The sequence below is a fragment of the Hyla sarda genome, chromosome 9, assembly GCF_029499605.1.
Source record: "Hyla sarda isolate aHylSar1 chromosome 9, aHylSar1.hap1, whole genome shotgun sequence".
NCBI lineage: Eukaryota > Metazoa > Chordata > Amphibia > Anura > Hylidae > Hyla > Hyla sarda.
This window is the reverse complement of record NC_079197.1, coordinates 159,732,210-159,754,137: the sequence shown is the minus strand read 5'-3', so window position 1 is coordinate 159,754,137 and position 21,928 is coordinate 159,732,210. Positions and strand designations below refer to the sequence as shown.

At 47.1% G+C, this 21,928-nt stretch overlaps 1 protein-coding gene across 1 annotated transcript in view; it reads right to left on the bottom strand.

The window, feature by feature from the left end:
* The window catches only part of PLEKHG2 (pleckstrin homology and RhoGEF domain containing G2), a 114,639-nt gene that overhangs the window by 83,874 nt on the left and 8,837 nt on the right, over positions 1-21,928 (bottom strand). Inside the window, exon 2 of the mRNA XM_056541202.1 lies at positions 2,255-2,335. The gene's annotated coding sequence lies outside the window, so the exon portion shown is untranslated. The remainder of the gene's footprint in view (positions 1-2,254; positions 2,336-21,928) is intronic.

Genomic DNA, 21,928 nt, shown 5'->3' with positions numbered 1-21,928 from the left:
AATATCCTTGCACCAGGCCTGGTTCCAGTGGTTGGTCCACACTAATGGCTGCGGATCCTGCCGTGTTTCCCCATTTGGATTTGGTGCCTGTCCTACTCCTGGTTTTGACGTATGGCCAGTACTCCGACAACAACTCCATTTTATCCTCTGGCTTTGGTGCCCACAATGCGATATGGATTTTTTTTTGGGTTGGAATCCCAGGAAGAAGTCCCCAGCATAGTCACTAGTTGGCAACCAAAGATGTCTCCTAATTGCTTCTCTGATGATGACCTCTGGCTATGCCGGGTGCTTCGATTTCCAACGAGTGACTATGCTGGGGACTGGAATTTGGGATTCCAACCAAGAAAATCCATATCTCGTTGTAGGCACCAAACCAAGTAGGAAAACTGTCAGCCTGTTCACCCACACTAAACCCAATACACTGGGTTATAGTGCGGGTGAACAGGATTCAAACGAGGGGTCACTTACTTATTTTGGTCCACTGGCTGCCAAGATATTTGCCTGTAACGTTCCGGTATTTCATCCAGGAATAGCGCATTGAAGGCGTGGCCCCTGCCGGCTGGCCGCCTATGCCTCCTAAGGGTCCTAAGCCCGCCCCCTGCTATTAGCATATTCATTATCTTGAACTCCATGTCCTAGTGATGTGGAGTCACAGGTAATTTGAGCACAGCGCCCTGTAGAGGGCAATGACGGAAGATTTCACCCAGAAGAACGCTTTCCTTATGCAAAGCTCTCACGTCATCAGGATGTGAGAGCTGGTTGAAATCTTCCGACACATGCGCTCTGCAGACAGGGCGCTGTGCTCACGTGACCTGTGACTCCACCTCACTAGGAAGTGGAGTTCAAGATAATGAATATGCTAGTGGAGGGGGCGGGCTTAGGATCTTCACTCCGGCAGGCATAGGCGGCCAGCCGGCGGGGGCAACGCCTTCAATGCGCTATTCATTGATGAAATACCGGAACTTTCCAGGCAAATATCTCAGCAGCCAGTGGACCAAAATAAGTACCGTATTTTTCGTCCTATAGGACGCACCGGCGTATAAGACGCACCTAATTTTTAGGGGCAAAATCTAAAAAAATAAAGATTTTTAACCCAATAGTGGTCTTCAACCTGCGGACCTCCAGATGTTGCAAAACTACAACTCTCAGCATGCCCGGACAGCCAACGGCTGTCCGGGCATGCTGGGAGTTGTAGTTTTGCAACATCTGGAGGTCCGCAGATTGAAGACCACTGCAGGAGGAGGTAATACTCACGTGTCCCCGCCGCTCCGGACCCATCACTGCTGCCCTGGATGTCGCTCCATCGTTGTCCCCGTTGCTCCGGAACGTCTCTGCTGCCGGCCGGGTATCCTTGCTCTCCGTCGCCGCCATCACGTCGTTACGCACGCCGACGCACGTACGCGACGACGTGATGACGAGGAAGGAGAGCGCCGGCCATACAGGGGATCCCTGAACGGAGAAGACACCGAGGAGGCAGGTAAGGTCCCTCCCGGTGTCCTGTAAGCACTAACCCGGCTATTCAGTCGGGCTGTTCGGGACCGTCGCGGTGAAATCGCGGCGGTCCCGAACAGCCCGACTGAACAGCCGGGTTAGTGTCACTTTCCCTTCAGACACGGCGGTCAGCTTTGATCGCCGCGTCTGAAGGGTTAATACAGGGCATCACCGCGATCGGTGATGTCCTGTATTAGCCGCGGGTCCCGGCCGTTGATGGCCGCAGGGACCGCCGCGATAGGGGTGTATTCGCCGTATAAGACGCAACGACTTTTACCCCCCAGTTTTGGGGAAGAAAAAGTGCGTCTTATACGGCGAAAAATACGGTAAGTGACCCCTCATTAGGGGGTTTAGTGTGGGTGAACAGGCTGACAGTTTTCCTACATGGTTTGGTGCCTACAACAAGATATGAATTTTCTTGGTTGGAATCCCAAATTGCAGTCCCCAGCATAGTCACTGGTTGGAAACCGAAGCACCCGGCATAGCCAGAGGTCATCATCAGAGAAGCGATCAGGAGACATCTTTGGTGGCCAACTAGTGACTATGCTGGGGACCTCGTCCTGGGATTCCAATTGTGTATTGGGTTTAGTTTGGGTGAACGGGCTGACAGTTTTCCTTTAAAGAAATGACTGGGTCAGACACTGGGTCCAATCTAGAGGCCTACACATTACGATGCTCTTAGTATGATAAAATACATATACATGCTAGAGGATGTGAGAGGAAATTGGCACTTGTGTGAAGGAAGGAATATTCTGAGACTCACCAAAAATAGCCACCGCCAGATATCTTCATCCCATTTTGAGAGGATGTAAATTCTGAGGAGGATGAAGACCCTGTTGAGAGGCTGGAAAGACATGAACATGTTAGACAGTCATTAATCTGTAAGACATAGCAATAGATTCATTGTAATGTTCTTATAGTAGAATTTAATGGGGGGGGATAAGACTTTATGATCATTTGTAATGTTTTCTCTTTAAGAATTAAGTGCTGCCCAATATTCTGAATACTATGAATAGTCCCTGGCTCTATCTTATGTCTATCCCATGCATGCTTAAAGGGGTACTCCGCCCCTAGCATCTTATCCCCTATCCAAAGGATAGGGGACAAGATGTCAGATCGCTGGGGTCCCGCTGCTGGGGACCCCCCGGATCTCCGCTGCGGCACTGCGCTATCATTACTGCACAGAGCAAACTCGCTCTTAGCGTATTGACAAGCAATACAGGGTCCGGAGCATCTTTACTTCACGGCTCCGCCCCTTGGGACGTCACGGTCCGCCCCCTCAATACAGGTCTATAGGAGGGGGCGTGGTGGCCATCACGCCCCCTCCCATAGACTTGCATTAAGGGGGCGGGCATGATGCTCCGGCCCCTGTATTGCCCGTCATTACGTGCAGAGCGAGTAATTCTGCTATTCCAGGCTTCACTACTCTCTCAGTAAAGTAAAACCTTTTCCCTCTTATTTCAAACGATGTCCTCTTGTGTTAGTTTTCCTTCTTTTAAATCTCCTCCTCTTTTACCATGTTGATTCCCTTGTTGTATATAAAAGTCTCTATCATATCCCCTTTGTATCCTCTTTTCTCTATACATGTTAAGGTCCTTTACACCTTTCCTGGTAAGTTTTATCCTGTAATCTATGTAACAGGTTAGTATCTTCTCTGAACTCTTTCCAAAATATCTATATCCTTTTGGAGATACGGCCTCCAGTACTGCAGACAATACTCCAAGTGAGGCCTCATGAGTGTTCTGTACAGTGGCATGGGCACTTCCCTCTACTACTAATACATCTCCCTATACACCCATGAGCACTTTCCTCTACTGCTAATACCTCTCCCTTTACATCCATGAGCCCTCCCCTCTTTACTGCAAATACCCCCTATACACCCATGGTCACCACCTGTTCTACTGCTAGCACCTCTCCATATACACTCATGAGCACTTCCCTCACTACTGCTAATACCTCTCCCTATACACTCATGAGCACTTCCCTCACTACTGCTAATACCTTACCCTATATACCCATGAGTACTTCCCTCTTTCTACTGCTAATACCTCTTCCTATAAACCCATAAGCACTTCCCTCTTTCTGCTGCTTATACCTCTCCGATACACCCATGAGCACTTCCCTCCTTGTACTGCTAATACCTCTCTCTATATACCCAAGTATTCTGCTAGCGTTTCCCACTGCTCTATGACATTGTCTTTCTACCTTTAAGTCTTCTGAAATAATTACTCCTAAACCCCTCTCCTCAGATACAGAGGTCAGGACTGTATCACATATTCTGTATTCTGCCCGAGGGGTTTTCTGCCCCAGGTGCTTTATCTTGCATTTATCAGCATTACATTTTAGTTGCCAAAGTTTTTACCATTCTTCTAGTTAGAGGCGTACTGGCTGGAAAGCACTGCCCTAGAGGCTCATGCCGCACTAAGTCCACCCCAGTTTACATGTGCGCTACAATTTTATGATATTTAGTGAAACAGCATAGTATAGGACCCATGAGTATATAGCACAGACATTAATGTTATTAAACAAAGCTGCTTGGTTGCAGAAAGTCAAACTGGTTATGAAAGGTACTAGACAAGCATAGTATTAATTCTTTCTGAATAGCAGTCATGCTGGGTGACCACCCGTAGTACACGGAAGAACATTACATACATTCTGAAGGGCGGCTTGGAGAAAAGAGACAAACTGGCTTTGCTATATAAATAGCATAGTGTTGGGGGCGTAACTATAGGGGGTGCAGAGGTTGTACCCGGGCCCAGGAGCCCATAGGGTCTCTCTGTCCTATAGGAGTAGACCAGTGCTATAACTATGCTAAAGCTATGGGCCCTGGAACAGCTTTTGCATTGGGGCCAGCATCTGCAAGTCATGTCACTGGATGGTACTATTAAATAATAGGTGCACTTGTATTATACACTGCTCAAAAAAATAAAGGGAACACTTAACATCACAATGTAACTCCAAGTCAATGACACTTCTGTGAAATCCCACTGTCCACTCAGGAAGAACACTGATTGACAATCAATTTCACATGCTGTGGTGCAAATGGAACAGACAACAGGTGGAAATTATAGGCAATTAGCAAGACACTCCCAATAACGGAGTGGTTCCCGAGGTGGTGACCACAGACCACTTCTCAGTTCCTATGCTTCCTGGCTGATGTTTTGGTCACTTTTGAATGCTGGCGATGCTTTCACTCTAGTGGTAGCATGAGACGGAGTCTACAACCCATACAAGTGGCTCAGGTAGTGCAGCTCATCCAGGATGGCACATCAATGCGAGCTGTGGCTTGCTGTGTCTGTCAGCGTAGTGTCCAGAGCATGGAGGCGCTACCAGGACACAGGCCAGTACATCAGGAGATGTGGAGGAGGCTGTAGGAGGGCAACAACCCAGCAGCAGGACTGCTACCTCCGCCTTTGTGCATGGAGGAGCAGGAGGAGCACTGCCAGAGCCCTGCAAAATGACCTCCAGCAGGCCCCAAATGTGAATGTGTGGACTCCATGAGTGTGGTATGAGGGCCCGACATCCACAAGTGGGGGTTGTGCTTACAGCCCAACACCGTGCAGGGCATTTGGCATTTGCCAGAGAACACTAAGATTGGCAAATTCACCACTGGTGCCCTGTGCTCTTCACAGATGAAAGCAGGTTCACACTGAGCACATGTGACAGACGTGACAGAGTCTGGAAACGCAGTGGAGAACGTTCTGCTGCCCGCAACATCCTCCAGCATGACCGGTTTGGTGGTGGGTCAGTAATGGTGTGGCATTTCTTTGGGGGTCTGGCACAGCCCTCCATGTGCTTGCCAGAGGTAGCCTGACTGCCATTAGGTACCGAGATGAGATCCTCAGACCCCTTGTGAGACCACATGCTGGTGCAGTTGGCCCTGGGTTCCTCTAATGCAAGACAATGCTAGACCTCATGTGGCTGGAGTGTGTCAGATCAGATCTAGCATGTGTTATCTTAGTGTTCCCTTTATTTTTTTGAGCAGTGTATAATATGGGAATTTTAGAGAATGCCCTTTTATGTACCTATTTGACAAATGGACAGAATAACACCCGAAGTCTGATGTACCATAACCTTACCCGAAATACACCAAAGGGAGACATAACTAGTAACCTGACGTTCACCTCTGAGCTACTGATGAGAGGCAACATTAAATGATAAAATTATTTCTGCCGCCACACGCTACATATGTATTAGAACGCTCAATAGGGGCTGTATACTTCCCTATGAAATAGCACCCTCTAGTGGTAGCTGCAGTCTGCCACAATTTTATCATGTAATAGGAGGGCTGCAGGGCATTGGATCTCTGGATTATAAAAACAAGGATCTGACCATAGAAAAAGTTTTGGACATTCTTAGGTTATATAGCCTTAAATTATTGGTGCACTCACCAATCCATTTCATATAAGCCCTTTACTATTCCAACCTGAGATACTGATCGTATATAAATTATTGTTAAAAAACATAACAACTCTCTTACTATGGAAAAGAAGGAAAGTATCCGTCAAGGAGGTGGAGAGTAAAAAACTTTTTCTTAAAGGGGCATTCCAGGCCAAAACTTTTTTTTATATATCAACTGGCTCCGGAAAGTTAAACAGATTGAAAAATCTTAAGCCTTCCAATAGTTATTAGCTTCTGAAGTTGAGTTGTTGTTTTCTGTGTAACTGCTCTCTGATGACTCACGTCCCGGGAGCTGTGCAGTTCCTATGGGGATATTCTCCCATCATGCACAGCTCCCGGGACGTGACATCATCAATGAGCAGTTAGACAGAAAACTTCAGAAGCTAATAACTATTGGAAGGATTAAGATTTTTTAATAGAAGTAATTTACAAATCTGTTTAACTTTCCGGAGCCAGTTGATATATAAAAAAAAGTTTTTGCCTGGAATACCCCTTTAAGTTATTCGGATTCCAAGTACATACAGGACATAAAAAAGAACAATGTAGCAATTGACACATTTTACACTCAGTGGCGCATAGTCATAGTGTGCAAACAATACAGGAAAAAAAAATACCTTAAAGGGGTACTCCACTGGAAAACATTTTTTTTAGGAACTGTCCAGAGCAGGAGCAATTACCCATAGAAAACCTATCCTGCTTTGGACAGTTCCTAAAATGGACAGAGGTGTCAGTCGAGGGCACTGTAGTCAGATAGAAAGGAAATTGAAAAAGAAAAAACTTCCTGTGGAAGGATTAAGATTTTTTAATAGAAGTAATTTAACTTTCAGGCGCCAGTTGATTTAAAAAACAAATGTGGAGTAACCATTTAAAATACTCTACAGATAGGTCATGTGTTTGAGAGGTCACGATACTGTGTTACATAAAAAAATAAAAAGTAGAAAACCTGGATTGGAATAAACATACTTGAATGATTGTACATATTCCTATAGTTATCCGGACTATTACAGGAACTGGAGAAATAAGTATATACAGAGGTAAATACTAGAGTAATACTATGGCTATTCAAAACATGGCATATGTATTAGACAGATGGGCCTAATGGTTCTTCTTGTTTAAACACAACATATGAATGAAAAGGCACTATGACTAAGAACAACTGAGCGTGAAATGCGTCAGCTGCAGCATTATTCTTATCTATGTAATGTATGTACTTGGAATCTGAATAAAGCAAAAAAAAAAAAAGTTTACTCTCCACCTCTGTGCTGGACTCATTCCTTAGAGATTTTTTATGTTTTTTAACAAGAAATTATATATGATCAGTATCTCAGAATTGTAACAGATATATATATATATATATATATATATATATATATATATATATATGAAATGGATTGGTAAGTGTACCAATAATTTAAGGTTATATAACCTATGTGACATTGTGGCAAGGGAAGGGTGTATTTCCCTAGCTAACCCTGTAGAAACCTCCACCTGTGGCCCAATTAATGAGGTAGCAGAAAGGGGAAGTGTGTTTAAAAGGAAGTTGGACAGAATAGTTGGGGCTCTCCCCAGAAGACAGCAAGCTGGCTGTGTTGGGAGGCAGGGGTTCTGGTGAGGAACACACAGCTCGAGCTGTGAGTGGCCCCAACAGTGAAGTGTGGACGAGACACACAGCAAGAGGTTGCAAACACTGTGTGTGAACAGTGAGTAGAAGGTTGCTGGAGGCATACTTGTCGGGAAAAGCCCACCAGTTGTTAGTCAGGGCATGCTGGATTGTTTAGTTAGTGACTAGACGGTCTAGGGTTTTGTTTGTTCCTGTCTTATGTTTTTATTTATCCTGCAACCTGTCTAATAAAGCTGGCGAGGGGCCGGCTTTCGTAAAGTACTGTTGTTTGCCTGATGATTGAAGTGGAAAAGTGTCCTGTTTCGGTGTCAAGGACGATCCCAGAACTATCCCCTGGGAGAAATCCTTACACTTAAGAATGTCCATTTATTTATGTATTTATTATCTAGTGATCCAATGTCCTGATGCCTTTAGATTACATTATAAAATTGCAGCCTGCTGCAGCCACCACTAAGGGTGCTATTTTATACGGAGAAATGTAATTGTTTGAAGCAGGGGCATTGCCGTTGAGCCAGTTGCACAGGTGAATTGAGTGGAAAGAGGTGACCTTTTATTCTGCACAATTCTCTTACTATGACAACAAAGTGCTTGGAAACTCTTTTAAAAATCCACCCATTCATACCTCCACCCATTCATATCTCCACCCATTCATATCTCCACCCATTCATACCTCCACCCATTCATACCTCCACCCATTCATATCTCCACCCATTTATATCTCCACCCATTTATATCTCCACCCATTCATATCTCCACCCATTCATATCTCCACCCATTTATATCTCCACCCATTCATATCTCCACCCATTCATATCTCCACCCATTCATACCTCCACCCATTCATATCTCCACCCATTTATATCTCCACCCATTTATATCTCCACCCATTCATATCTCCACCCATTTATATCTCCACCCATTTATATCTCCACCCATTCATATCTCCACCCATTCATATCTCCACCCATTCATATCTCCACCCATTCATATCTCCACCCATTCATATCTCCACCCATTCATATCTCCACCCATTTATATCTCCACCCATTTACAGCTCCACTCATTTATACCTCCACCTATGCTCATAGGTATTTCGAGACACACCACATAACAAGAAAACAATATTGCGATATTATGATGGTGATGAGAAGATCAGTATAGAAAGCATACACTTCTATATGCTGTCACAATGCACCCTGTATACTTCACCTCAACAACATAAAAGCAGTGGGTTTGGGTTAAGTCATGCCATTAAAATAACCATGCTTCATCAATGTCAGCCTACTGGCAGCTAGCCATTATTGTAGCCAGTCACCCATGCATGGTACATTTACATTTTATTTTCTTAGCTTCCATAGTTAATCAACCCTAAATATCCTTATCAGCAGGACGGATCCTAATTCTTCCCCTTTATGTGCCTACACCCTCCTCCTCCTCGCTCTCCTCATATCCACATTAAGTACAGGAATCTCACATAAAGCCGCAGCCTGGTGCCAATAAACCTTGGCTTCCCGGGATTCATTAACACAATTACATTTCATTTCCTCATATAGATGATGGAAATGTAAGTTTATAACATACTCACACCCAGGGTCAGAAAATCACTCCGGCTTTTGACACTGAAAGTAAGAATGGTCTGCGTAAGCTATTGTGCGCCAAAGTCATTCTTCTCTCGCCAGCATCCTTTCATTCAAGAAAAGTCATTACGAAAAGAAAATCAACATCTCATAAAAAGGATTCAGCATGAGACTTGGCACATGTGCCAGCTTGGGTAATATGACGGGTAATCTCTGATGCTGCACATTTCAGTAGGCCCATAGAGTTTGGGGATATATATGTGCTTGGGTGGAATTATAAATATTTAGATAAAGTTCAAAGTCAGGGTGAAATTTTTATTGGTATGGTAGGTGAGAGCAAAATTATCTCCCCCTCCTTTGTACAGACAGTACTTATTGTTGGGACGCAATGTGTGCCAGTGATATAGCTTGGAGGCTATAGACCAGAGCTTTGCAAACTGTTCATGATGGTGACACCTTTGTATAGTTTGGTGACGCATCCTATGACACCTGATATGATGCCAGTATCCAGTATCAGCAATACAAATGTAGCTGCTACCCCCTGTGCTATTTCATTCCCCAGTCATCACCCGTGCCATTTCACCCCCCTCCTGTGCCACTTTATTCCCCCTACTTGATTTCCCCCTGTGCCATTTTTCCCCCTTCATCACCCCCTGTGCCATTTCACCTTTCCCCTTATCACCCCCTGTGCCACATTTTTTGTGCTCCTTTATCACCACCTGTTTCACATCATTCCCTCTTCCATTTTATCCCCCCCTGTGCCACATCATTTCCCACTTTATCCTCCCCTGAGCTGTTTTATAACCCTCTGACTACCCCCTGTGCCACATGATTACCCCCCTTTATCACCCCCATGTGCCACATCATTCCCCCTTGATCCCCACCTAAGCTGTTTCATCCTCCCCCTTGATCACCCCATATGCCATATCATCCCCCCCTCTTGATCCCCTGCTGTGCCTTTGCATTTTCACCTTGCCTGTGTCTCTTGGAATGCTTCAGCAGACCAAAGTGGAGGCTCGGCATGCCAAAGGGTCTGACTAGTGGCATTAAAATGGCTGCGGCACAAGCTGCCTTTTCAGGATCAGCAGCAGGTTCTGTGTCCACTCATTAACATAGATCAGAGGCTGCTGCTGCCGGATGGTCCTGCGTCACACCTGGGGACTGCCACCAACACACTAATGTGTCGTGGCACCCAGTTTGGAAAGCTGTGTTGTAGACTGTAAGCTATAGACAGTAGACTGTCGTAGACCCCCACCTACCATCTACACAAGGACTTCTGCATAGAATCTACTGTATATACACCATTTGTGTCAGTCTGAAGGCATTATATTACTGTACAACAAATAGACGTCGTCAATGCTGCGCAGCCCATTCATGTGAAACCATTAAAATAGATAGTGATTGCAAAATCAGCAGTTCCTAATGCTGTTTCCCTGGATGGGGATGAATCTAAGATTGTAACAAGAGGTCTGGTAGATTTTTGAGGTATCCCAAAGGATAAACTGTACATCGTAGTCAGATGTAAAAAAAAAAAAAACACAACAACAAAAAAAGAAAAACAATAAATTCTGGCATCCAGATCTAATAGACTAGATGTATGCACTTATGCAGAAACACTGATATATTATAGCCAATTATCTAATAGAATAGTTGAATACCATCCACAAATATGTCATCGTCACACAGGGTCCTCTAGAAATTAAAGCGTTAAAAGGTCTGCTTAGGTCATCGAGAGCTGAATTCCCAATGGAAGGATTTTTTTTTTTCCGCTAGTGTACAAAGTTCTTATCCTTTTAATTTCCAGACTGTTCAGCTCAGGTTTCAGAGCAGCGCTTGAGGGGGAATAAAGTCAGGAAGTAGGGTCCAAAAACAAAAAGTCAGAATTAGAACCTCTCGCTCCTAGTGAGGGTCATCGACTTGTGGCACGGCCCTCTTCCTAGCATCCAGCATTCCATAGGGTCATCCAGATTTGACCTTTTCCCTTTTTCCTGGAATTCCCAGCTCCATCAATACTGTTGGGATGTTCTGATGCATCCCCTATAGCAGTGGTCTGCAAACTTTGGACCTTCAGATGTTGCAAAACTACAACTTTTAGCATGCCCGGACAGCCAACGGCTGTCCGGGCATGCTAAAAGTTGTAGTTTTACAACATCTGAAGGTCCACAGTCTGAAGATCATTGCTCTATAGTAATTGAATTTTTGGCCATGCAGTACATGGTGACCAAAAAGTAAATAAAAAAAGGTCACCTGTAGGTTTATTTATTTCTAGTATTTGCTATATACCTATGATTTTGCAGCAGTATCGTTGCATAGGTTTTCATTCCATGCTAGAAAAATGCATCGTAACGTCAGCGCGTTCAACTCAAAAGCAGCCTCACGGACCGAGCGATGAAGAAAAAGAAATCCCATGACAATACGAGACGTGTTTACGCCAAACACACACAAAAAAAAGGGGCAGGCGCGTCTTCTCCGCACGTGATGCAGTATGTTTCACACAAAGGCCCTTCGGTACACGCTGCGGTGTGCATTACACACTCGCTCTAAAAATCTTGCTCTCTGACCCTTCCAAATATGGAAACAATCAGTTTCCAAAATATCTGACATGTTTCCAAAAATACTTTCGGGATCAGATATCGTAAAATGCTTTCTGCATAATATGAGCCTGTGCGAGAGGCCCCGGTGCGCCCACAAAAAATATGTTTTCTCATGTTCCGACTTATTCATGTATAATATACAGCACATATAGAATGCATAGTCTGTTGATGTTCCCATGGCTGAAACAAGCCAATCCGATGGTGTATCTCCTGATGATGGTCAACGGTGGACTCTGATACTCTAGATGGGATCCACAGATACTCCGATACCTATGGGGGTTGGCAGGATAAATGTTTTTTCTGTGGTTTTGTCTGATCTCCTTCCGCCGAAGCAACATGTCGTACTGACTGAGCCTGCTAATGGGGGAATCAGACAGTAGAATTGTCGGCCAAAAAAGTTTTGGGAACAAAAAATTATGTTATGTCCGGGGCTGGTGCAAGGATTTTTTTCACCCTAGTCAAAAGCTAATTTTGCTGCCCCCTTGACTTGTCCCATTGACACGCCCCACTGTAACAAACCCCCTACTCATGTAATCTCCTTACTACTGGGGTGACACACTGTAACAAACCCCTTCCTCATTGTTACGCCGAGCGCTCCGGGTCCCCGCTCCTCCCCGGAGCGCTCGCTTCACTCTCCCCGCGGCAGCGCTCCGGTCACGTCCTCTGACCCGGGGCGCTGCGATTCCGCTGCCAGCCGGGATGCGATTCGCGATGCGGGTAGCGCCCGCTCGCGATGCGCACCCCGGCTCCCCTACCTGACTCGCTCTCCGTCTGTTCTGTCCCGGCGCGCGCGGCCCCGCTCCCTAGGGCGCGCGCGCGCCGGGTCTCTGCGATTTAAAGGGCCACTGCGCCGCTGATTGGCGCAGTGGTTCCAATCAGTGTGTTCACCTGTGCACTTCCCTATATCACCTCACTTCCCCTGCACTCCCTTGCCGGATCTTGTTGCCTTAGTGCCAGTGAAAGCGTTCCTTGTGTGTTCCTTGCCTGTGATTCCAGACCTTCTGCCGTTGCCCCTGACTACGATCCTTGCTGCCTGCCCCGACCTTCTGCTACGTCCGACCTTGCTTTTGCCTACTCCCTTGTACCGCGCCTATCTTCAGCAGCCAGAGAGGTGAGCCGTTGCTAGTGGATACGACCTGGTCACTACCGCCGCAGCAAGACCATCCCGCTTTGCGGCGGGCTCTGGTGAAAACCAGTAGTGGCTTAGAACCGGTCCACTAGCACGGTCCACGCCAATCCCTCTCTGGCACAGAGGATCCACTACCTGCCAGCCGGCATCGTGACAGTAGATCCGGCCATGGATCCCGCTGAAGTTCCTCTGCCAGTTGTCGCTGACCTCACCACGGTGGTCGCCCAGCAGTCACAACAGATAGCGCAACAAGGCCAACAGCTGTCTCAACTCACCGTTATGCTACAACAGTTACTACCACAGCTTCAGCAGTCATCTCCTCCGCCAGCTCCTGCACCTCCTCCGCAGCGAGTGGCCGCTCCTGGGATACGCTTATCCTTGCCGGATAAATTTGATGGGGACTCTAAGTTTTGCCGTGGCTTTCTTTCCCAATGTTCCCTGCATCTGGAGATGATGTCGGACCTGTTTCCCACTGAAAGGTCTAAGGTGGCTTTCGTAGTCAGCCTTCTGTCCGGAAAAGCCCTGTCATGGGCCACACCGCTCTGGGACCGCAATGACCCCGTCACTGCCTCTGTACACTCCTTCTTCTCGGAAATCCGAAGTGTCTTTGAGGAACCTGCCCGAGCCTCTTCTGCTGAGACTGCCCTGTTGAACCTGGTCCAGGGTAATTCTTCCGTTGGCGAGTATGCCGTACAATTCCGTACTCTTGCTTCAGAATTGTCCTGGAATAATGAGGCCCTCTGCGCGACCTTCAAAAAAGGCCTATCCAGCAACATTAAAGATGTTCTGGCCGCACGAGAAATTCCTGCTAATCTACATGAACTTATTCACCTAGCCACTCGCATTGACATGCGTTTTTCCGAAAGGCGTCAGGAACTCCGCCAAGATATGGACTCTGTTCGCACGAGGCGTTTCTTCTCCTCGGCTCCTCTCTCCTCTGGTCCCCTGCAATCTGTTCCTGTGCCTCCCGCCGTGGAGGCTATGCAGGTCGACCGGTCTCGCCTGACACCTCAAGAGAGGACACGACGCCGTATGGAGAACCTCTGCCTGTACTGTGCTAGTACCGAACACTTCCTGAGAGATTGTCCTATCCGTCCTCCCCGCCTGGAAAGACGTACGCTGACTCCGCACAAAGATGAGACAGTCCTTGATGTCTACTCTGCTTCTCCACGTCTTACTGTGCCTGTGCGGATGTCTGCCTCTGCCTTCTCCTTCTCTACAGTGGCCTTCTTGGACTCTGGATCTGCAGGAAATTTTATTTTGGCCTCTCTCGTCAACAGGTTCAACATCCCGGTGACCAGTCTCGCCAGACCCCTCTACATCAATTGTGTAAATAATGAAAGATTGGACTGTACCATACGTTTCCGCACGGAGCCCCTTCTTATGAGCATCGGATCTCATCATGAGAGGATTGAACTTTTGGTCCTCCCCAATTGCACCTCGGAAATTCTCCTTGGACTTCCCTGGCTTCAACTCCATTCCCCTACCCTGGATTGGTCCACTGGGGAGATCAAGAGTTGGGGGTCCTCTTGTTCCAAGAACTGTCTAAAACCGGTTCCCAGTAACCCTTGCCGTAACTCTGTGGTTCCTCCAGTAACCGGTCTCCCTAAGGCCTATATGGACTTCGCGGATGTTTTCTGCAAAAAACAAGCTGAGACTCTACCTCCTCACAGGCCTTATGATTGCCCTATCGACCTCCTCCCGGGCACTACTCCACCCCGGGGCAGAATTTATCCTCTCTCTGCCCCAGAGACTCTTGCCATGTCCGAATATGTCCAGGAGAATCTAAAAAAGGGCTTTATCCGTAAATCCTCCTCTCCTGCCGGAGCCGGATTTTTCTTTGTGTCCAAAAAAGATGGCTCCCTACGTCCATGCATTGACTACCGCGGTCTTAATAAAATCACGGTTAAGAACCGCTACCCCTTACCCCTCATCTCTGAACTCTTTGATCGCCTCCAAGGTGCCCACATCTTCACTAAATTGGACTTAAGAGGCGCCTATAACCTCATCCGCATCAGAGAGGGGGACGAGTGGAAAACGGCATTTAACACCAGAGATGGACACTTTGAGTATCTGGTCATGCCCTTTGGACTGTGCAACGCCCCTGCCGTCTTCCAAGACTTTGTCAATGAAATTTTTCGTGATCTGTTATACTCCTGTGTTGTTGTATATCTGGACGATATCCTAATTTTTTCTGCCAATCTAGAAGAACACCGCCAGCATGTCCGTATGGTTCTTCAGAGACTTCGTGACAACCAACTCTATGCCAAAATTGAGAAATGTCTGTTTGAATGCCAATCTCTTCCTTTTCTAGGATATTTGGTCTCTGGCCAGGGACTACAGATGGATCCAGACAAACTCTCTGCCGTCTTAGATTGGCCACGCCCCTCCGGACTCCGTGCTATCCAACGCTTTTTGGGGTTCGCCAATTATTACAGGCAATTTATTCCACATTTTTCTACCATTGTGGCTCCTATCGTGGCTTTAACCAAAAAAAATGCTGATCCCAAGTCCTGGCCCCCTCAAGCAGAAGACGCCTTTAAACGACTCAAGTCTGCCTTTTCTTCGGCTCCCGTCCTCTCCAGACCTGACCCTTCCAAACCCTTCCTATTGGAGGTTGATGCCTCCTCAGTGGGAGCTGGAGCTGTTCTTCTACAAAAAAATTCTTCCGGGCATGCTGTCACTTGTGGTTTTTTCTCTAGGACCTTCTCTCCAGCGGAGAGGAACTACTCCATCGGGGATCGAGAGCTTCTAGCCATTAAATTAGCACTTGAGGAATGGAGGCATCTGCTGGAGGGATCAAGTTCTCCTGTTATTATCTACACCGACCACAAGAACCTCTCCTACCTCCAGTCTGCCCAACGGCTGAATCCTCGCCAGGCCCGGTGGTCTCTGTTCTTTGCCCGATTTAATTTTGAGATTCACTTTCGTCCTGCCGATAAGAACATTAGGGCCGATGCTCTCTCTCGTTCCTCGGATGCCTCAGAAGTTGAACTCTCTCCGCAACACATCATTCCACCTGACTGCCTGATCTCCACTTCTCCTGCCTCCATCAGGCAGACTCCTCCAGGAAAGACCTTTGTTTCTCCTCGCCAACGCCTCGGAATCCTCAAATGGGGTCACTCCTCCCATCTCGCAGGTCATGCGGGTATCAAGAAATCTGTGCAACTCATCTCCCGCTTCTATTGGTGGCCGACTCTGGAGACGGATGTTGTGGACTTTGTGCGAGCCTGCACTATCTGTGCCCGGGATAAGACTCCTCGCCAGAAGCCCGCTGGTTTTCTTCATCCTCTGCCTGTCCCCGAACAGCCTTGGTCTCTGATTGGTATGGATTTTATTACTGACTTACCCCCATCCCATGGCAACACTGTTATTTGGGTGGTCGTTGATCGATTCTCCAAAATGGCACATTTCATCCCTCTTCCTGGTCTTCCTTCTGCGCCTCAGTTGGCTAAACAATTTTTTGTACACATTTTTCGTCTTCACGGGTTGCCTACGCAGATTGTCTCGGATAGAGGCGTCCAATTCGTGTCTAAATTCTGGAGGGCTCTCTGTAAACAACTCAAGATTAAATTAAATTTTTCTTCTGCATATCATCCCCAGTCCAATGGACAAGTAGAAAGGATTAACCAGATCTTGGGTGATTATTTGCGACATTTTGTTTCCTCCCGCCAGGATGACTGGGCAGATCTCCTCCCATGGGCCGAATTCTCGTATAACTTCAGGGTCTCTGAGTCTTCCTCCAAATCCCCATTTTTCGTGGTGTACGGCCGTCACCCTCTTCCCCCCCTCCCTACTCCCTTGCCCTCTGGTCTGCCCGCTGTGGATGAAATTTCTCGTGACCTTTCCATCATATGGAGAGAGACCCAAAATTCTCTCTTACAGGCTTCATCACGCATGAAGAAGTTCGCGGATAGGAAAAGAAGAGCTCCCCCCGTTTTTTCCCCTGGAGACAAGGTATGGCTCTCCGCTAAATATGTCCGCTTCCGTGTCCCTAGCTACAAGTTGGGACCACGCTATCTTGGTCCTTTCAAAATTTTGTGTCAAATTAATCCTGTCTCTTATAAACTTCTTCTTCCTCCCTCTCTTCGTATCCCTAATGCCTTTCACGTCTCTCTTCTCAAACCACTCATCCTCAACCGTTTTTCTCCCAAATCTGTTCCTCCCACTCCTGTTTCCGGCTCCTCGGACATCTTCTCGGTCAAAGAAATTTTAGCTGCCAAAAAGGTCAGAGGGAAAAATTTTTTTTTAGTGGACTGGGAGGGTTGTGGTCCTGAAGAGAGATCCTGGGAACCTGAGGACAACATCCTAGACAAAAGTCTGCTCCTCAGGTTCTCAGGCTCTAAGAAGAGGGGGAGACCCAAGGGGGGGGGTACTGTTACGCCAAGCGCTCCGGGTCCCCGCTCCTCCCCGGAGCGCTCGCTTCACTCTCCCCGCGGCAGCGCTCCGGTCACGTCCTCTGACCCGGGGCGCTGCGATTCCGCTGCCAGCCGGGATGCGATTCGCGATGCGGGTAGCGCCCGCTCGCGATGCGCACCCCGGCTCCCCTACCTGACTCGCTCTCCGTCTGTTCTGTCCCGGCGCGCGCGGCCCCGCTCCCTAGGGCGCGCGCGCGCCGGGTCTCTGCGATTTAAAGGGCCACTGCGCCGCTGATTGGCGCAGTGGTTCCAATCAGTGTGTTCACCTGTGCACTTCCCTATATCACCTCACTTCCCCTGCACTCCCTTGCCGGATCTTGTTGCCTTAGTGCCAGTGAAAGCGTTCCTTGTGTGTTCCTTGCCTGTGATTCCAGACCTTCTGCCGTTGCCCCTGACTACGATCCTTGCTGCCTGCCCCGACCTTCTGCTACGTCCGACCTTGCTTTTGCCTACTCCCTTGTACCGCGCCTATCTTCAGCAGCCAGAGAGGTGAGCCGTTGCTAGTGGATACGACCTGGTCACTACCGCCGCAGCAAGACCATCCCGCTTTGCGGCGGGCTCTGGTGAAAACCAGTAGTGGCTTAGAACCGGTCCACTAGCACGGTCCACGCCAATCCCTCTCTGGCACAGAGGATCCACTACCTGCCAGCCGGCATCGTGACACTCATGTAATTACCTTACTACTGGGGTGACACACTGTAACAAACCACCTCCTCATGTAATCTCCTTATTACTGGGGTGACACACTGTAACAAACCCCTTCCTCATGTAATTACCTTACTACTGGGGTGAAACACTGTAACAAACCTCCTCCTCATGTAATCTCCTTACTACTGGGGTGACACACTGTAACAAACCTCCTCCTCATGTAATCTCCTTACTACTGAGATGACACACTGTAACAAATACCTACCTCATGTAATCTCCTTACTACTGGGGTGACACACTGTAACAAACCTCCTCCTCATGTAATCTCCTTACTACTGGGGTGACACACTGTAACAAACCTCCTCCTTATGTAATCTCCTTACTACTGAGGTGACACACTGTAACAAATACCTACCTCATGTAATCTCCTTACTACTGGGGTGACACACTGTAACAAACCCTCCTCCTCATGTAATTCCCTACTACTGGGGTGACACACTGTAACAAACCTCCTCCTCATGTAATCTCCTTACTACTGGGGTGACACACTGTAACAAACCTCCTCCTAGTAATTACCCTACTACTGGGGTGACACACTGTAACAAACCTCCTCCTCATGTAATCTCCTTACTACTGGGGTGACACACTGTAACAAACTCCCTCCTCATGTAATCTCCTTACTACTGGGGTGACACACTGTAACAAACCTCCTCCTCATGTAATCTCCTTACTACTGGGGTGACACACTGTAACAAACCTCCTCCTCGTGTAATCTCCTTACTACTGGGGTGACACACTGTAACAAACTCCCTCCTCATGTAATCACCTTACTACTGGGGTGACACACTGTAACAAACTCCCTCCTCATGTAATCTCCTTACTACTGGGGTGACACACTGTAACAAACTCCCTCCTCATGTAATCACCTTACTACTAGGGTAACAGCTTAGCGGCTGTGGGGACCTGGAGAAATACATTCTTTGTGGAGGGCAGAACGGTGCACCCATCAAGAGGACGCTCTTGGCGGCTGCCTATTTTGCCTATAGGTGGAGCCGGCCCTGGGGCTTGGTCACATGGCTGTTGTGCTCCGGTACAGAGGGGGAAAAAAAAGTACATGCCCTATTTTTTTCTCCACTCAACTCCTGTAAAATACTGGACACCGAAAAGATCCGATTCAAGTCAATGGGATCTGTTAGGACCCTACAGAGTCAGTTGTGCTCTGATCCGTTTTGGGTCCATTCTGTGCAAAAAGAAAGAGCTAAACGAACCCTAAAATGGTCAGAGCACAACGGCCACGTGAACTTAGCCTATGACTGCTTTTGGGTTTTGCAGTGGTATGTGGCATGCACCGCTGTGGAATATTGCTTTGAGTTAGTGTGCTTCCATGCGACTTCACTGTATTGGTTGCGAAAAAATTCTGCTTTTACACCATCTTGGGTTCTTGGCTACAGTATCCATGATGGTAATCCTCTATAAGGGTAGGGTCACATGTAGCACACTCTTGTGACTGCAATCGGCACATTCGGAGCATAAAATATGCTATGGATGCGCCAACTGCAGTCATAAAAGCGAGCTCCATGTTGCGGCTGGGTAGCTCTATGAGTCCGCTAGTAGCGCCAGATTTCCTGCTGCGCATCTGCTACGAGCATATCCCTACTGCCGCAGCGAGAAATCCATTGCTGCGGCAGTAGGGAACTCGCTCTTGTGAGTGTCGATGGCGCATCCGCAGTATGAGATATACTGCGGATGCGCAAATGTAGATAGACCCTAACACTGGAAATAGCATACAAGTTTCATTGCATCCTGCTATTTGAAACCATGTTTTTTCTTGTTGTTAAAATCTTATACTTGGAGGTGTATAAAATCCAAATCTAATCCTAATCCAAATCGTTAATCACTATTATAGGCAGCATTTAGGATCACCTGTGAGGTAGGCAACACATCAGCATACTTGGGTGGGGCTCGTAGCCTTCCTCCCTCCTCCCATTGTATGTGTGCTTAACCACTGGGAACTGGGAGGACGCTGTGAGTCGGACCTAATGCTGCTGTAATTGCCCACTGGCCCCTGGTATTGCCCATACAGCACAGGTAGGTTTAGCGTTAGGTCCCGTGCCCCTTGAGAAACCTTGGCGTTGGTGTGGGGGCTCAGGTATGTCCTTCATATAAGGATATACTGGCTATTGTCTCAATTTTAACATCAGTGTTGAGGGATAGCCAATGTCATTGTTTACATCTCCCACATTAGTGCACCTACATTCTTGTATTACTCTATATGTTACACATCCACACCGTCTATCTGGTGTAGGATTCCATTGTGGCACTTGTAGTCCGCTGCAGGCATCCCCCATTGTATGCATTTTATACTGGGGATCGCCCCTAGCAACGGACATCTGCTCCCCCAGTATAAATGCACAACTGCATATGGGGTTGAGCATTTCCAGCCATTTCAAACCATGTTTTTTCTTGTTGTTCATCCTTCTGCAATGCTGCATCCTGTAAACCATATTGTCATCATGGATCCCAGGAGAAATGGCCAAAATGTGGCTGCCATGGGGTCTCATAGACCACCCTTCTTCCCCGCACAGATAATGCCCTCACTGAAAAATCTTTTTTTTTTTTTACATTTGCCCAATGCCAACAAGATTGGCGGTTCAGAGGTCTGAGGCTGAGCAGAAGCCCCAATTACAAGTATGTAATAAAGATTCCTCCATCCACAATGGGTGCTCCAACTAGTACGATTCCCTTGCTTAAAGAGGAGGAGAAGGTCATCATTCATCAGAGGCTGGAAATACCCTTGAAATTCTGCCTCAAATAAAATATACAATGTGATAAACAGTCTGAATGAGCAATAATGAGCAATAATCTCTCGTGTTTCTTGGAAATAATTCTGTCTTGTATATTTGTTGGCAGATCCAGTTGATTTATGTGAGATCTACCAGCAATGGTCTGCCGTTGGCTGGAATTGCAGGGGCTTGTTGTGACCATCAAGGCAGGTCCTAAATGTTCTATTACATGGCACATATGAAAATGAATGGACTTATAAGAAATCACCACTAGGGGTCCCCATACCATCCAGAACATAATCCAATTCAGCTGAAGGATCATCTTTGTCCCAGCTGAAGCACAGGCAGGGACAAAGTCCAGGAAGTGAGGGCGTGACTAGCACTCCTCTGCGCTACCTCCTGTCCTATTAAACTGCAGCAGAAAGGAGGGGGTTACAGAGTAGCCAGCAGTGATTGGATGAAGAGACCATGCACAGCACAGCAGATGCAGGGGGAAAGATGAGTCATTCAGAGTAAGGGACACGCCCCCTCCAAAGTACAAAATGACACAGCAAGTGAGCAACAGATAGAAAGTATTTGTGAGAGAAATATAGGTGCTAGACTCATATAAATTTTATGTGCATTTTTTTTTGTGAGATATGATGGGTATGCTTTAAAGATATGGACCTGGCCACATGTTGCCATATGACTTTCGAGAGAGCATTTGTACAAGTTTCTAACCTGCAGAGCTATGTCCCTCATTTCTGGGATGGAGCAGTTTTGTAGTTAAATGGGATATTAACTACGTGGTCTGTGAAAGTTCAACACTGGAACTACTTATCCCCATCCACTTAGAGGACATGGACGGAGGTGGGGGCGGGCGATAATTGTTTCCTCCGATCCTCTAATTACTGGGCTCATTTTAATCATTAGAGCAGTAAGTAACATGATAAAATACATCACAAGGCAGCAATAAGGATTGCCGAATTTCTCAGAAACCCTTCACATAATTGCCGGCTGTCCCCTTTCTTCTTGATCATTTCTCAGTCTCTTTCGGCTGACTCAGATCATTATGACTAGAGCAGAAGATCAGAATCTACTACGGGGATGACCTTTGACCTGCGCTGGGAGAAGTCATTCTCAGATGTTAGAAAGGGGTTTATGGGATTAGAAAAACATGACTACTTTTATCCAAAAACAGCGCCACGCCTATCCACAGGTTATGTCTGGTATTGCAGTTCAGCCCATTTGCACTATAAAGTAGGGCATACTGGGAGTTGTAGTTTT